Here is an 11,976-nt window from a genome sequence, read left to right as displayed (position 1 = left end):
AATGACTGCACCTTCAGAACTGTAGAGGCAGTAACTGTCACTGCATCTGCAGGACTTGTCTGAGAGACTTGGCTGACCCTACGGAGTGTTGCAGTGTGCCTGCCCAGGGAGGGCGTCACCATGAGGCAGCTGAAGGGGAAGCCCAAGAAGGAGACATCCAGGGACAAGAAGGAGCGTAAGGCGGCCATGCAGGAGGCCCGGTCGCAGGTGGCCACAGTGGTTCTACCCACGCTGGCTGTGGTGGTGCTGCTCATCGTAGTCTTTGTTTACGTAGCCACCATGCCCAGGGCCTTAGAGTAGTGCCAGGTTCCACATACCTCCCCTTGGCCCTAACCCCTTGATGTTAGCATGTCTGTCGGGTCTTAATAGGTATAAGCAGTGTCAGCATTCTCCAACCCTGTTCCTGGAGAGCTACCTTGCTGTAGGCCTTCACTCCAACCCTAGTTGTAACTAACCTGATTCAGCCTATCAACTAGCTAATTATTAGAATCAGGTGTGCTAGATTAGGGTTGGAGCAAAAAACTACAGGAAGGTATCTTTCCAAGAACAGCGTTGGTGTGAACCTACAGGACGGTAGCTCTCCAAGAACAGCGTCGGAGAGCCCTGAGCAGTGTAGTACTACAACGTCCACCATATTGCTCCTATCTAATAGATCTCGGCCAAGGGGAAGGGTAGGGGTTGAATCGGGTCCTGCTCTAGGATGGCCGGGCCCCGCTGGGGATGTATGCCTCAGCCCTGCCTCCATGGACTGGGTCCCAATTTACCCAGAGACTTGCTGCACCCAAAGAATGCCCCCACCCCCCGACTCCCAGCTTAATGTACTCATCCCTCATATAGCCGTTTTTTTAATGTTATTTTATTTAACCTTTATTTAACTAGGCAAGTTTTCTGGTCACTCATTTCATCCTCTCACCCACACTTCACTATCTCCTTGTGTCCTCGGGGACCTGCCATTTGTCTTAATTGAAGCTTCCTGCCAAGTGCCATTTTGCCATGAGAGAATTGAGCTGCAAAACAATCATTGAATGGAGAAGTATTACAGGAGTGGCTTCATAGGTGCCTTTTTGATGGATGAAGATGTGTGGCAACTAAGGCAACCATGTTAGCTCAAGGGCAGAACTTTTATCCGCTACATGTCACTCATTCTGTAACGACAGTGGGATTCATGTTGTCTCTGGTGCTGTCTTAGTTTCAATTTCCTGTTTACCAAAGGACTTTCGGTACACACCTTGCCAAGTTTGATCTGGGGATGTTTTATTCAGGTGAAAGGTTGAAGAAGCATTTAATTAAAGTGTGACAAAATGAATCTACTGGCATTGTTTAGCAATGTGTTTTTCAAGATTAAGGTTATATGACAAAGAGCATTTGACAGTTTTTCAGGCCAGCAGTCCAAGCTATGTCTGTAGAATGTATACATCCAAAAATGTGCGATTACAAAAAAAAAAAACATTTTCACATGCCAGCAATTGGTCCTGTCTGTTCAAATAGTTGAAAGCAACTCGGGATTTTGTCTTGATTGAATGTGGTGTTTTTGTACTAGACAGATTGTGAATATGTCACACAGGAGAACATAATATATTAATGTACAATCACAGCGCTACACACTTTGTACCTTTTTTAAGTTATTGACAACTTTGACTTTTGGGTTGCTCAATATGACATCTGTGCAGATGTGAAAATATGTGCCTTATAACATTTGACAATTCCTCTTTTTCAGTTAATAAAGAACTGAAAACTGTTTGTTGCTCGAGTCCCCTCAAACTCGATTCTGGACCTCGAAGCCAGTTTTTTTTTTCAATTGTTCCCCTCTATTCAGGGACAGGTTTAGACCTGGGACACCTGGTGGGTGAAATGACCTCCTAGGGTAAGAGTTGAATACCCCTGCTCTAGTCTATTTGGTGTAATTGTGTACCTTTGACCCATATGCAGTAATGCAGGCAGCCCAGTGGATCAGTAGTGTCACCTGGCATCCTCTAGGGACACTAAAGAGCAGTGTCCCTACTGTCCCCTAGGCGTACTGTATGTCTGTGTTGGCCCCTGCCCCTGTTGCCCAAAGTCTGACTTGCTTTGGATGAGGAATGGTTGGATTTTGCTCTGTCCTGTAATATATAATCTGAGAGTGTGCAGGCAAGGATGAACAAGGGAAAGAACATGATCTAAGATTGATTGCTCCTTAGAACTTCAGATGGAGCACTTAAAGTAAGGACAAATTCTGTAATATACTGAGACGGTGGTAAATCCTCTTGTGTACCAGATTGATGTTTTTTTTTAATGAGCGGCTATCCATAAATGTCAGAGCAGAGAAAAGGCTTAACCTTATCAGTCTTGAGACCCCAACAAAAATAGTCTTCATTTATGACTTTCATTTATCTGCATGTCCAGCCCTTATTTAGCCTCAGTGTTTTACCATTTTATTTTCAGGACAACTACAAGTAAAACAATTTGACCTAAAAAGTTGCATTGCTTTGGTAGTTTTATTGACTAATGTATATTTATAAAAATATATATTTTAAAGTGGGACTTAATACAAAAACCTGAATATGAATCCAAAAATGTACAATTGTTTGGTCAGTGGGAAATGAATATCCAACTAGTCAGTGACAACTGCAGTTTGGAGTTTGTTACAGCAACTATGTGAGCTTATGTATTATAGTCACTATGTCCTTGGATTTCCTATGATCTTCTTCGTAGAATAACCCCTTACCTTCTAAGGACTCTTATGTAGCTTGTGAGCGTCAACATGATATGTGCATGTTTGTGAGAGTCAGCTTTTTATAGATCGCTTTTACGTAACTCTACCCAGCCCCGGGCCCCTTCGGGATCCGCCCTTGTCCCACAAACACCGCTCTAGCTCGGCCCCTGTTAATCACAAAGCTGAAGCAGGAGACATAGACACATCCAATGGTACAAATTTTTATTTGACCTTTATTTAACTAGGCAAGTCAGTTAAGAATTCTTATTTTCAATGACAGCCTAGGAACAGTGGGTTGGGGCAGAGCGACAGATTTGTACCTTGTCCAGATTTGTACCTTGCAACCTTCCGGTTACCGGTCCAACGCTCTAACCACTAGGCTACCCTGCCGCCCCAAATCTAATGGTACAACCCAGAAGTCTGTAGCTCAAACACACAATGTTTAAAAAGAAGTCCAAATCGTGCCGGTGACGCGGTTGGACTCATTGGTACCCCTGTGAAATAGAAGGTTAAGCCGAGACACAAGCACCTCACACATAACCCCTCCCTTCTTCCAACACACAGCTGCAACATGAAGTGAATCTACTTCCTTCTATCTACCCACTATACAGCAAAAATATCCAGCAGACCATTACCTTGGAGAAGCGCTGTAGTCTAACAAGATGTCTGTTTGAATGGATCCAGCCTCTTCCCTATTCTCTAGTCTCCCCTCTCTTCCTGGTGTCTCATTAAAAGTTGGAGGGAGACAGATGGTGCGGTGCAAGTCAAGTATGGCTGACTTCATGTCAGCTTCTCTATCTCTGTGCTCTCTCACTATCCCCATACTTGCTGGGTTAGAGGTGTGGTTTGGGGTAAGAAGACCTGAGTTTGGGGTCAAGTGCTTGAGAAATGTTAACAATTACTTTCTATTAGATAAAAATGAATCACATCTAAAAACATTAAAACATTTGATTTTTTTTACTAAGATCATAGAATCATGTATACTGTTCATCTGAATAGTTTGAGATGTACAGTAAGACCTCTGATGTAAACACGTTGAGAATGGAGGTGGTTCAGAACATTGAAATGTTCGAATCATTATGGAAACTAGAGTCTTTTTTTAAGTTGACCGAGAAAATACATTTATCTCCCTTGAACAGGAAATTATTTTGAAACCATCTGCCAACCTTCCTTTCTCCTCATTTGAGACCAAGCACGGAGACACTGATGAATAGTCATTGACTGACAGTATTGGTTCAGTGAAGGTGGAGTGAAATGCAGGTGTGTCATAGTAGACTTGTTAGAAGGACATAATGCCTTGTGAGGAGTTCAGATACACCCCAACTCTGTCAGTGTTTGAGGAAACGACGTTTGTGGAGTCTCAGGCGCCAGGATTTGTCATTGTAACAAAATAAACAGTTGAGCTCTTTTCCAACCCTGCTCATGTCTTTTATATGCCACACCTGCATTAACCTTTCCCACCACACAGCCTCCCAGTAACAACGTCCCGTCAAACCTTCTCTTCACAGCACCTGAGGATAGTCGTCAAATCTCTCGGTGTGATATAGATTACTCAACTAACATTAATCTAGCACCAGGATCAGCAGTGTTTAGCATAAACTAAATCAGATATGTTGCTAGATAATTTAGCTAACGTCGGTAGCCTCGAACCCCGGCCATATTATATCATATAAATTAGTTAGCCTCAAACTTTGCCCGGTCATACTGCTAGTTGCAGTGAACGGCACCGTCATGTTTTATTAAAAGCAATGCTGAAAAAAACATGTAAACTATAACAGCCACGGAAACACATTGGACTGTGTTAATGCTATCAAGGTAAATTAATTTACATACTAGCAAGATTGTTGCTTGCTTGCAGGGCCAGGCATACATAGATTAGACAACGGAGATGCTCAACATCCTGGTAGTTCTCGATTTTTTTGGGACTATTGTCTTTATTTTGCTTTATAATTGACATAAGACAAGCTACCTAAATGTGACTTATCGGCTAGTACTGAAGCAGGACATGTTTTTGAGTTACGTTTTTAGCCCAAAGCCTTGTATTTAAGCAAAACAACTTAAGGTAGGCAATTTATTCAGCCTGACTGGCTTTCATTTAAATGCTAACGTTAGCCGCGCTAGCTCGCGATTAGCATGAAGACACAGAAAGCTCACATAAAGCAAATTTGGCTAGTGACAACCTTATAAAACCATTGCTAACGTTACATGTCAGCTTTCGAACAGAGTAGACTAATGTGCACGTTCACTTTTTTCATATATTCCATCGAAGCTTATTAGAATAAAATAACTTCAGGCATATACCTAGTACTGCTTCAAAGGAATAGGGTTCCTATTCCTTCCGCTTTATTTTCACACAATTGTGTCTTGCAGAAGGGAACCATGAAGAGAAGCTTGGAGTGGGCAAGGGAGAGGCTAATAAAGCAGCAGAGGAGACCTGATTCATCAAGTATCAATTAATTTAGGTGATTCTCAACTGGTTGGTATGCACAACATAAGGAATGCAACATTAAGTCCAATCAAATATCCAATGTTATTAAAACATGTATCCCAATTTAAAGTCGAGCAACGTTTGTCAGTTGTGTTAATGTTATGAACTACAACAATCTGTGGTTCTTGGAGTCAATGAATCAATTGAAAGTGACTACAATTAGACATTTTAAAACTGTGCCAGTAAAGATGACAAAGTAATCTGCTCTTATGGTTCTGTTTACATTTTTTCCAGACACTTCAATCTGACACTCTTGTTAATGTTTGACGTCAGGCAAAACATCTTCAGCCACCGTAGGACGGAGAGCCGCTGGTTGGCATTTGACTGCAGTGTCTGTCTGGGTGTACCAGGAAAGGACGTTAGTAGTTATATATCAAAGATATCAAAGCTTCTTACCGTCTCCACTGCAGCTTAGTCGTTATCGATAAAATAAACTGGAACAATGGATTGTACGACATTATGTACAACTCCAGTTTGCCTATTGCCCCAACTAATGTCAATTAGACATTTTTACATACGTCAAGAGTGCATTTTCTTTTATAGCTTTGCGTTCAACACCATCCTTACCCACAAACTGGTTAGCAGGCTCTGGGTGTAAATCCTGTAATAAATTAGATTTTTTACATTATAAGAATGTGTATCCCCAGAATGGACCTGACACTACCATGGTACACATGAGTACATGAAGGAGCTGTGAGACTTGACAATAGTGATAGGACAAGTTTCAGCATAAGCAAAACAAAGTAGATGGTGATACTTGACCATTCTCCCATCTACTGTACATTGACATGGAGATGATCAGCAGCTGCAAGTTCCTGGGCACCCTGATATCCTTTTCTGCCCTCAGTTACTTCACTCAAAGTCCCACTTGTGCTTCTCCACTAACCTCAAACTTGCTGCACCACGACCTATGTACCAACTACAGTGTCTTGTATTGCCATAACACATGTAAAGGAAATGTCCATATTTACTGTAAGATTTACTTATGGTAACATTGCACATATTGTAGTCCCTTGACATACATGACTTAACTACTTTGCATAATGCTCAGTTTACCCACTAAAATCATAAATGTATTTAAATATTAAAGCTGCATTATGTAATACTGTGTCCAATTGATTCTGATTGGTTGTAATGTTTTTGAAAACTTTCACTACAACATTTTTTTGCTGATGGACAATCCTGTCGGAAACTTTCATAATATCAATTATTTTGGGACACATCAATTAACATTGGCTGCAGTATTCTGAACTTACTAGGTGGTCATGCAATGACCGTTCTGGATAATTCCCCTTAAATGAATTCTTTAAATCAAATCAAATTGTCTTTGTCACATGCACCAAATACAACAGGTGTAGTAGACCTTACAGTGAAATGCTTACTTACAAGCCCTTAACCAACAATGCAGGTACATAAAAAGTAAATAATTAAAGAGCATCAGTAAAATAACAATAGCGAGGCTATATACAGGGGGAGTACCAGTACAGAGAATGTGTGGGGGTACTGGTTAGTCGAGTTAATATATAGGTAGAGATATTAAAGTGACTATGCATAGAGTAGCAGCAAATAGTCTGGGTAGCCATTTGATTAGATGTTCAGTAGTCTTATGGCTTGGGGGTAGAATCTGTTTAGAAACCTCTTGGACCTAGACTTGGTGCTCCGGTACCACTTGCCGTGTGGTTGCAGAGAACTGTAGCTGTGGCTCCACTGGCAATCCCAGCCTAGGAATGCTGAAGCCCCTGACGTGAAAATGAACATCTCCATGGTTAAAGGGTGTGTTCCCCCCTGAAAAAAGGAAAGGTGGGGACATTAATGTCCATAAGTAACACTTGTTGGAGAACACAATACTCTGAAGTGAAAGCAGTTTAGGATTTAATTTATTACATTCTTAGGGAGGCCATGGAAGAATAAGGCTACAAAATGCTGTCCCACAGTTGTGAGAGTGATTAGGTGATGTTTTACTGATGTGGGCCATGTTACTTCAATGATCTCAGTCCCTCCAGAAACATATGACTCTTCTCTCTCTATTGCTCATTGATTGGTACCAGGTGGGGAGCGCTCTGCTTTGAAGAGAGAAGCTATGCCTTTGGCCAAAAGAGGTTTGTCAGCGTAGATGAAAATCTCTGAAGAGGCTTGAGTGTCTATTCATGTAAGGCAGGAGACCTATACACTCCAGACCCTCTGTGAATCTATAAAGTAAAAAAAGTATATGAATTTGCCCTGAAGAATTTAACTAAACTTGAGATTCCTTAGATATATGGAAACTCACTACTCAAGAGCATCCCGTTTCCTGCTTTCTAAGTAGAACTTTGTGGCTGATTCCACCAGGGCATCCCTCACCAATGTACAAATGTATCTCATTGGACCCAACATTACCACTTCCTGTGCATCGCAACAGTTTGTGCTAACTGGATATTAGATTGTTTATTGAACTGTTTTGGGACAAATTAGCAAAACAATAAACTGATTATCACTACCCTTAAAGATTGACTGCCAACAAAAATAAACCAAATCCATTTGGAAAAGTTCTGTTTTTTTTCAGACTTAGTGCAAATGAACAGTAACATAACATCCATCACAATATAAAGTACTTACCTTCTCCAACTTCTCTCTGAAGTCATATTCAACCATTTCTGTCAGTTCTGGCACAAGAGGTTTTAGTCCAGACACTTGCCTTTACAGCCTCTCTGAAAAAATGTGGCTCTACACCCTCATGTACCAGACAGACAGCAATCATGCGGCCCACCTGCTTGTATACGTCATCATAGAGTGCTGTCACACCGAAGACAAACAGTAAACAAAGGACACATTACATACAAAAATTAAATGTCTTACTCAAGTCATATATATTGCCATAAACAAATGTGTCTTTGTTGGTGTAAAAGTGTAACTCACCTTGAGAGTTGCAAGAAAGGCACTTTTGTCAATCAGGCCCCTCAAATATTGCAGAGGAATGGATGGCACTCATTAGCAGCTGGAGAAATTCTCGAGGGACCACCCTCATCAGCTGCCCCTTTTCCATCAGCATCCCTGAAAACAATGTCTATTTTTGCCTCCGGATTAAAGCGGGCTCTCTTAAAGCCTCTCATTGCACAATCATAAATGTTGTCCCTCATGACGTTCATTTGGTTGGCATCTCATTAACTTCAGCAGTGTTTAGAGGTCAACACTAAAAGAGACATTCAGAATAACAAAGCTCAGATACTTCCCACAATTCATCTGTAAAAACAAGACATTTCATTATTTACAGGGATGACTTACTCATTGTCATCACCAACATCAACAGAAGAGTGTGGTGAAGGTGGATGATAAGCCTCAGGGAATGGTGGAGGGGAGGCCACAGGAAGTGGTAAAGGTGGAGGGGGGCCACAAGAAGTGGTGCAGAAGATGGGGTGCCACAAGTGTAGCCTCGTTTGTAGAAGTAGTCTGTAAAAGGTCATTTAAAGGCTTATACATTTCAAAAACATGGAGAAAGCAATAAAGCTGTCCAACATAATGTGATTGCGTTCTGAAAATTATTTACAGAAAAAAAATGTAGCCTCATGCATCACTCACTATAGAATGTAATCAATGTGTAGGTCAAGAAGACTATATAATGTAATCAATGTGTAGGTCAAGAAGAGGTTTTAAGGATGCATGTAGCTATATTTTTTAAATAATATTTTCAATATGCATTACATTCAACAAGCAGACAGTGTTGTTTTCTCCTCCATGGTCCGTCCTAACTGGAGGGAACACCATATCTGGAGACAGCATTCACAAAGCAATCCATTACAGTACTGCTGACATTGTTGCTGGAAGCACGGAGGAACAACAAGACGGCTGTACCCATCAATGCCACCATGTATGACTATCCTCCACCTAAATCAGAAAACAGCACTGGTTGATACAAAAGCTGAACACATGAAATATACAAACATCACCATCCTCCTTTACCACTTAGATGCTGCATCAGGTTCCTGCAGTATATAACAAAGCAGCAGACCAGATATTAAATTAACATCCAAAATGTGGAACAATGTTGATGAGTCAAGAGGACAGACTCTCCTGTTGTTCACACTTAGGCACAAATACTTTGTTCCAACCGTTTTTGCCTCAGTATGTCCTCAATGTAAGCATGTTTGTTAATTTCGTGATGCAGATATTCTATCGATCACAGAAGTAGCAGAAACACAATAAAACAATTATTATCCACCTGACTGACATATTGGGCCATTGCTTGCTAAACTGAACTGTTAGTTGTTGATGAACAATTTTACATGTACAACTTCTCACCAGTGATATTGATAATTGTGTCTATCACAAAGATACATCTACCTTATCAGTTTGTGGTTTCCATCAAGGGGCCATAACGAGTTTGGTCCAACAACACTGTATGACCTTCTATGTAGCCTCTGCGACATGGCTCTGAGGGCAGCCACCCTCGGGTTAACACGAATCATGCTGTCCCTCACTCTGCGTCTCTGCACCCGGATTCCCAATGCCCTTAATTGTGCTCGAACAGCTTCCGGTCCAAGTTTGGCGTTCCCAGCCTCCAAGTCCTTAATCTTTTCATCCAGAGCCAAGTCTGACATGTCAGAATATAATGGTGCATGTGACAGATTGAAGTGTCTGGGGGAAAAAATTGTAACAATGGACAGGGATGAGGTAATGTATATCATCATGGTAATTTTAAAGTCATGTCTTGATTGTAGTCATTCTAAATTGTTTGATTGGTAAGAAACTGGAAACCATGCATCTAAAATCTGTAGTTTATAGCATTTCGCCCAAGAACAACTGACCTTAGACGACGTTTGAGTGTTGATTGGAACACATGTTGAATATCTGAGACATCTGAGACACACTGAAAGCACACGACATCAGAAACCTCAGTTGCTCTTGAGTGATGTTACAGCAAGATGCACCTCTAGCTCCTCTCCAAGTCCGAGGAGCCTGGTAACCGGAACTGGCTGTAACAATAACACTGTGTTTAGGCTGCTTAATTTTTATTTTATTTTTATTTTACCTTTATTTAACCAGGTAGGCCAGTTGAGAACAAGTTCTCATTCACAACTGTGACCAGGCCAAGATAAAGCAAAGACCGAGGTAAAGCTAGTTTCAGGATTGATATTCGACGGATATTCGCCTGTAGTTTTCCTTGCGGCCAGAATGTCCACTGACTACCCTTCTATATTGCACACCCGTTAGTTTATCCATTTTCATCTCACAATATTTTACTTTTTTTTTAAAGAAAACATTTCTATAGCTCCTTGGTCATGTGACCTACTGACTTCACACCCTTTAGGTTGTCCATTTTCATTTCACATGATTTTACATACAGTGAGGGGAAAAAGTATTTGACCCCCTGCTGATTTTGTACGTTTGCCCACTGACAAAGAAATTATTTGTCTATAATTTTAGTGGTAGGTTTATTTGAACAGTGAGAGACAGAATATCAACAAAAAAATCCAGAAAATGTTATAAATTGATTTTCATTTTAATGAGGGAAATGGTTATGGTTATTATGGTTACATAATGTCTATAGAGTCACCTGTTAAGCCAGGTGAGGTCACCACATGTGTGGGGGGTGGAACAAAAGGGCTATCTAAGGCATGTTGGGCAGGGCTGGGGGCTCTACAGTGAAATAAGACAATAATCACTAACCAAAATTGTATTTTATTTCACCTTTATTTAACCAGGTAGGCTAGTTGAGAACAAGTTCTCATTTGCAACTCCGACCTGGCCAAGCTAAAGCAATGCAGTTCGACACATACAACAACACAGAGTTACACATGGAATAAAAAAACATACAGTCAATAATACAGTAAAAAAATCTATATACAGCATGAGGTAGGATAAGAGAGGTAAGGCAATAAATAGGCCATGGTGGCAAAGTAATTACAATATAGCAGTTAAACACTGGAATGGTAGGATATACAGAAGATGAATGTGCAAGTAGAGATACTGGGGTGCAAAGGGCAAGATAAATAAATACAGTATGGGGATAAGGTAGAAAACAGCAATTGACAAGGGATATTGACATTACTTCCGGCGCCGGCAGAGATGGCCGCCTCGCTTCGCGTTCCTAGGAAACTATGCAGTTTTTTGTTTTTTTACGTGTTATTTCTTACACTAGTACCCCAGGTCATCTTAGGTTTCTTTACATACAGCCGACAAGAACTACTGAATATAAGATCAGCGTCAACTCACCATCAGTACGACCAAGAATATGTTTTTCGCGACGCGGATCCTGTGTTCTGCCTTACAACCAGTGTAACCGAGTGGATCACATGCAGCGACCAAAAAAAAAAACGACTCAGAAAAAGAGGGAAACGAAGCGGTCTTCTGGTCAGACTCCGGAGACGGGCACATCGTGCACCACTCCCTAGCATTCTTCTTGCCAATGTCCAGTCTCTTGACAACAAGGTTGATGAAATCCGAGCAAGGGTAGCATTCCAGAGGGACATCAGAGCCTGTAACGTTCTCTGCTTCACGGAAACATGGCTAACTGGAGAGACGCAATCCGAAGCGGTGCAGCCAGCGGGTTTCTCCACGCATCGCGCCGACAGAAACAAACATCTTTCTGGTAAGAAGAGGGGCGGGGGCGTATGTCTTATGGCCAACGTGACATGGTGTGATGAAAGAAACATACAGGAACTCAAATCCTTCTGTTCACCTGATTTAGAATTCCTCACAATCAAATGTAGACCGCATTATCTACCAAGAGAATTCTCTTCGATTATAATCACAGCCGTATATATCCCCCCCAAGCAGACACATCGATGGCTCTGAACGAACTTTATTTAACTCTCTGCAA

At 41.2% G+C, this 11,976-nt stretch overlaps 1 long non-coding RNA gene across 1 annotated transcript; it reads left to right on the top strand.

Annotated features, from left to right (window-relative positions):
- The first annotated feature begins 319 nt into the window (after positions 1 to 319).
- On the top strand, positions 320 to 6,348 carry LOC112265708. Its single transcript, XR_002955804.2, has 3 exons — positions 320 to 2,199; positions 5,063 to 5,154; positions 5,415 to 6,348. It is a non-coding gene; the product is annotated as an uncharacterized LOC112265708 (long non-coding RNA).
- The last annotated feature ends 5,628 nt before the right edge of the window (positions 6,349 to 11,976 follow it).

This window comes from Oncorhynchus tshawytscha, linkage group LG13 (genome assembly GCF_018296145.1).
Source record: "Oncorhynchus tshawytscha isolate Ot180627B linkage group LG13, Otsh_v2.0, whole genome shotgun sequence".
Taxonomy (NCBI): Eukaryota; Metazoa; Chordata; class Actinopteri; order Salmoniformes; family Salmonidae; genus Oncorhynchus; species Oncorhynchus tshawytscha.
The sequence above is the reverse complement of the archived record's forward strand: the minus strand, read 5'-3'. Positions and strand labels throughout refer to the sequence as shown.